The 6,000-nt window shown below is 41.5% G+C and overlaps 1 long non-coding RNA gene across 1 annotated transcript in view; it reads left to right on the forward strand.

The window, feature by feature from the left end:
- The window catches only part of LOC120322806, a 50,756-nt gene extending 49,577 nt beyond the window's left edge, over window positions 1-1,179 (forward strand). The window contains exon 3 of the long non-coding RNA XR_005562731.1: window positions 1,110-1,179. This is a non-coding gene — a long non-coding RNA (uncharacterized LOC120322806). The remainder of the gene's footprint in view (window positions 1-1,109) is intronic.
- Window positions 1,180-6,000: the final 4,821 nt, after the last annotated feature.

Here is a 6,000-nt window from a genome sequence, read left to right on the forward strand (position 1 = left end):
CTTAGAGAATCTGGAAATTTAGTATCAAGTTTTGATCTTGCTTTACTAAAGCTGTTTGTCCTTGAAGGACTGGCTTCTATCCTGGATTCCAGCCTTTTCCCATGGGGATAGGAGCCTTTCTTTATAGAAAGCCTTGCAATCCTCATATAAACAGCAATACTGAAAAAAGGAGTAGCAAAAGTATTATCTATGTGTGTGCATTGCTTATAGGAGGTGAGAGAAATATTTGAACATCTTAGATGGTGGGTGAATGTCAGATCCAAGTTTTGAGAAAATAAATCTTCACAGAGTGCTCTTTTGCCCGGCCAAATCCTCCTCCTCTCCTAAGGCTTTGGTGAAACAAAAAATTACCAGGCAGCTCCAAAGGAATAAGCTAGTTCCCTGCTGGAAACAGCAGATGCCCAAGATACCACAGTTGCTGTTCTGTGCATAAGCTGATTTCCCTAAAGGCTTGGCCTGGGCTGCTCTCCTCTTTGTCTTTTTCAGAGGGAGAAAGACTCAATTATTTTCATGCCAGATGCACATGGTCATGCACGCTCGAGCCCTCACACTGTAAAACTCTCATTCTCCTCTATTGGGGCCTCCAATCTCTTTAGAATTCCTGCAGAAAACATGCAGTCCCTCAAGGCCCAAAGGTGTGCAGAGGTGCCATAATTCCTCCAGTCCTCAATATATAATTTATTCATATCACCTTGTCCATAACCCTCCATTCATTTTCAGCTTAGTTGCAGCTTCATCTTTCTCTTCCCCTCTCATCTCCTCTACCTCCATCAGGCTTCAAAATGAGATATATATTTCAAGGGAAGGGGAAAAAAAAGGAGGAGAAGGGTAATACCTTTTTTACTCCAAAATCTTCCCTGTAATTCCCAGATGAGTCGAGTTTGTGGGACCAGGACACTAATGCAGAGGTCAGACCTTGGTCACCAAGGTTTTGTTCTTAATTTACCTATGAGTTAAGTGCTGCAAGACTGAGAAGCTTTCTTCAGAAGGCTAGGGCAGGAATTCAAGGAGCACAGAGCAAACACAGTCTCTTTGATGCTCTGCTGACCTCAAAGAGCATTGGCTGCAGCTGCTCTGACTGACTGGGAAATTGCATCTTCTCTTTGCAGATGGTGTCCTCGGCTTCCTTACCTCCTAGTTCAAGAAGTCACCACCACTGGCAAATGCCTTTAGCCTGAGCCTAAGTATTAGCTTGACTTGATTTTGTTTCTCCTTCCATTCTGCAAGCTTGATGCTGTTCCTCCTGGGTAGCTGTCTTCACTGTGAAAGCACATTTGCGTTACAAGATATTGAACAGAGAGCTAATGGGACACGCTAGAGAAGCACACAGAAACAAGGGTAGGAGAGTTCTTATTCTCCTAAAACATTTGCCTTTACTGCTGTTGATACTGGGATGGTTGCCATGTTCCATCTGCAGAGTCTGTCCAAGCCTATTGACTGCCATGCTATCTGATGCCCTGCTTTGGGTAGGCTGCAAGTACTTTTTCCTGTCAGTGGCCATTGAGTATGCTGGGTACTGGATAACCACAGGAAACCCAAAGACTTAGAAATTAGTGAAATATCTCTTCTGTCTATTCTCCTGCCTGGTTAGGGATGACGTATGTAATGGGTCATACCTCTTTCTGCTGTGGAAGGTGATTTCTCATGCGCAGGATCAGTAAAGCTGCTAAGATACATGCAGGAAGAACAAATCCAGACACTTCCTTACTAAAGAAAGATGAACTGAAGAAAGGTTCCCTGCTAGGATCTGGTCTGTGTTCACCTGTGCTTCCAGGGGGGTCTGGTGGCTCATGTCATTGTTACCTTGGAAGTAATTCTTTCAGACTAAGTTGTAGCAGGTAAATGGTTCTGAATGGACAGCCCTGGAAAAAGAAACCATTTCGGGAATGTGCTCTTGTTCTTTATTGTTTACATTACAGTAATGAGCTGGTGAGGTCAGGGCTTCCCTCAGCTGGATATTAACTCTCTTTCAGGTAGCTACTGAGAGACAGCTCTGCCTGGATGGAATTATTCTCCTAATAATGAATACAGGGGAAAAGAGAAGTCTTAAGACATTGTTCTACAGAAAAAGATCTGAATGTGATGGTTTTTTTCCCCCAAACTCTTAGAAAAAGTTGGGGATATGCCAGCACGTGAGTACAGGACTTCTGAGGACTATGTAGCACACTCTTTTGCATCTCTAGTTTTCTGTATCTTCTTTGTCTTTCCATGTCTTTTGCAACACCTCATGAAACTAGGGTACAGTCCAGATCTCCTGACTTCCTGGTGTAATTGTGAAGAGCCTCACAACTGCATTGATGAAGCTCTTTGTGGTGTCAGCTCTTATGCAGCACAATTGGAGCTCAATTCAGTAAGTGGAACATCCAGGACATTTTAAAGTATTTTTCATCTGGAAATACTGATGTATCAAAATTTAACTCCATGCAGAACTGACTGTCCTTTTGGAAAATAGGCTCATTTCTTACGTTTAAAACATTTTATGTGGGTTTTTTATTCTTTTACTTTCTTTTTAGTTGAAAAAGGATGATGTGGGAGTAGGAAGATTTCTTTTTATCTTCATTTCATTATTTTCAAAGATAAAAATTCTCATGAGGCTGAATATGATATACACTCAATAAACATCCTGTGAATCCCCAGATGGATGTCATCTGTGAATGATGTCACCATTGTTTGCTATTGAAGTTAGATATCACTTAGAATTTCACAGGTAGGTATTTAGGTACATGTTGCTGTTGAGAGGAATGAAGGTGTTAAAGATGAAACTCATTTTCCCTTTTCAGTCATGGTTTCTCAGTTCTCTTCATTTAAAAATGTGAGATCATCTACTTAGCACTGCCTTCCATGGCAGTCAAGCCAATCACAGATCAAGAACTTCTGTACTTGGCACTTAAGTCTGAGGATTGAACTGTCATTTCCCCATTTCTCCACAATTTTCCTTGAATCCTGACACTCCAGCCTGCAGTTCCATCAGAAATAAAGCTTTATTTAATGCTGTCTAGAAAAATAAATAACCAACTCTGAAAGATCAAACTTATTTTATCACATATGTGCTTGAGGTTTAAAAGTAAGTTTCCTTGTAAACCTCAACTAATGAAATGAATATTGTATGGCAAGAGCTTACTCCACTTGACAGGGGAGAAATCCATGCTTTCTTCTCTTGTATTACTTCCAATATTTATGGATTCTCAGGATATTTTCATCGGGTTGCACCTTGCTCTTTTTTCCCCTTTTTTCCTCTGTAGAGTTTGGTATTAATAGAATTAGTATTAGTATTTTGGTGTTCATTTTATCAGGTTTATATTATGCTGGAAGCTCTGCTGCTGGGTGGTTTCAGCAATTTTCCCTGTCTTAGTTTCACCCATCAGTAAATACAGACCTCTCATCACTGTCAAGCACTTTACCATCTAGTGATAAAAAAATCTCTGTAAGATTATCATGTAATCAAGGAGGAAAGAAGGTGAGAGTGAAAGAGAAAGAAATTACCCTAGATTATACATGAGATGAAGCAGATTAATCCCACTCTACCTCAGGTTTAGCATGTTTCAAGGGAAATGTGAGATCTGAAATCATGTGGTCTGCATGCATAAAAATAATAAAAAAATTCTACTGCAGTATCCTTCTTTGAATTATGTACACTGACATATTGTTAAAAAATCACTTCTTGCTGCTTAGAATGGCAACTTGCTTGGTTCTTGTACTTGACCTGGTTTAGATACTGATGCCAGAGCACATATATTTTCAAGGTTTGTCTTGCCTTGACTTTTACTCATCTATTTCTTTCCTCCAAATTCAGTACCATGAGAGGAAAAAAGAACCTGTAAGTGCAGTTACTGAAGATGCATAAATCTTCTGAGGCATGGGCTCAGAAGAGACAGAAACAAGGGTGTCTATTGGTGTTTGGCACCGATACACTGAAGAGAAATGGATTTCTATTCAAATAGACTTCTAGTCCATGACTTTTTTCAGGGAAGATGTACGTGTGAAACACCATGTCCATTATTCCTTTCACTTCTTCAAAATACAATAATATATAAATAAACAAATAAATAACAATACCAACAGCACCAATGACAATGAAAAAAACAACAACAATAATTTTATTAAAATCCCTTGTGGAAAATGTAGCTTCTCCCATGCTTGACCACACAGACCGTGGTTTGACCTCTGAGTCAATTAAAAACACTGAATGTGAAAGACCTGGAAAGGAAACAAACACTTTTGTATACTTCCTAAATAATTTGCGCATTCACTCATTCATTCCAATTGCACATCTAGATAGGAGACCTGAAGTGTGGAAAAGTTCCTTTTGACTCATAGCCTGGGATTTGCTTATAACGTGCTAAAGGAAATGGTCTTGCACTTTTGCATCCATTGTGCTCAAAGCACTCTTCATAGGGGAGAGACAACTCAGGAGGTGATCTGGGAGGGAAGAGGAAAAGTGTGTGGGACTCTGCTTTGCACCTTGGCTCAAGCCTTTCTCTTGGGAATAGGGTACTCACAGGCCGGTGTGCATTCTAGTGTTGAGGGGAGCATGCAAAGTGCATCACCTCTACCACTCTTCCCCAGCCTGAACCATGCTGAAGAGGATTTGCAGTGTTTTCTGACAGGTCTCTATGTGTCTCCAGTGTTGGGAAGTGCTTTTCCTCAGAGACTGCACTGCCTTTCATGTGTTGCACTTGTCAGGTCCCATTCTTTGCTGGTAGAGAGCCTCCAGCAGCAGTGAGAGGAAAGGTCACCAAGAACCTGCTTCATGGCCAGACAACATTAGCCAGGCAGCCAAGAAAAGTGAGATTCCCCGCAGTTGTTTTTTGTGATGTTCTCTCTCCTACCTCAGATTGCAGGGAATTGTAGTTTTGAGTATCAAGACAAAATGGTTGGCTCCCGTCAACATGCTTTCTCCCTTTCCTTTGCTTCAGTTCCCCAGCACAGCCTCTTTTCACAGTCACTGAAGGGATCAGAGGGCATTTAACTCAGAATCAGACAAGCAAGCTTGTTGCTTCTGCTGACAGCTGCCTGCCTCATTGCCACACCCCTCATCTCTTCCCTGCTCATACCCATCTATGGCCTGTCTACCTGCAGAATAGTTGGTAGGTTTTAGTGATTCCTTGGCTACTTGGTTCACACAGGACCTGTTTCCCCACACACCTGCTATAACCAGATGACTTTTCTCTGGTAGTTTGGCCCAATATCTGTATTTAGCTTTATTCCCCACTCCAATCCTAATGCACAGTCCTTCAAGTAGAGGCATGTTCTTTTATAAATGCATCTAACTGGAGGTCAAAGGTACTGCCCCTCCTTTAGCCTCTCTATTGCTAAATTTTCTGCTTATTGATAAGTGCTCTTCCAAGGGACACCACTGCACATGTTGAACAGTTGAGTCATTAGCTTGCATTAGAAGTTGCTGAGATGGTCTTTCTGATGGTTTGAGGTCTCCCTGCGAACTTATATTCTCCTCTTTTTTTCTGTGTGTGGAAAGCCCAAAGGCAGGTCCAATTACTTGGAAAAGCGCATGAAAGAAAGAAGTTATCATTCATTCCTGTTAGCTTCCTTTGGCATCTTCTCTCCTTTCTGTTGTTTGCAGCAGAAAAAAACACACAAGCTGGTCTGGAGAGTCATTGCCCTTCACTTTTATTAAGACACTAAACCAATAATAATGTTGTCTACTGAAAATGCAGAGAGACAAATAAATGATTTATGAGGTGCTTGGCATAACAACTTGTATTGCCTGGAATGACTCAGTCTTTCCAAATAGCCGCTGAGGAATTATTTCTTCTTTCTTTCTCCAAATATGCATCTCAAAAGCCCAGACAAGTTCCAGGGGCTTCATCAGTGTCTGCTGACAGGCAGAGTAAGAGTAGGAGGTCTGAGCTTGTCTCCACCAGGCTATGGAGCATGGCTCAGAGAGCCAGCTCTGGCCTTGGCTGCCTGGCAGTGCTCCACTCATGTTGGATCAAGGCTGCAGAACCCATCACCTAAACCAAAATGTTATGCAGTTACTGT

The sequence above is a fragment of the Pipra filicauda genome, unplaced genomic scaffold (assembly GCF_003945595.2).
Source record: "Pipra filicauda isolate LSUMZ 115617 unplaced genomic scaffold, ASM394559v2 scaffold156_size1729456_pilon, whole genome shotgun sequence".
Taxonomy (NCBI): domain Eukaryota; kingdom Metazoa; phylum Chordata; class Aves; order Passeriformes; family Pipridae; genus Pipra; species Pipra filicauda.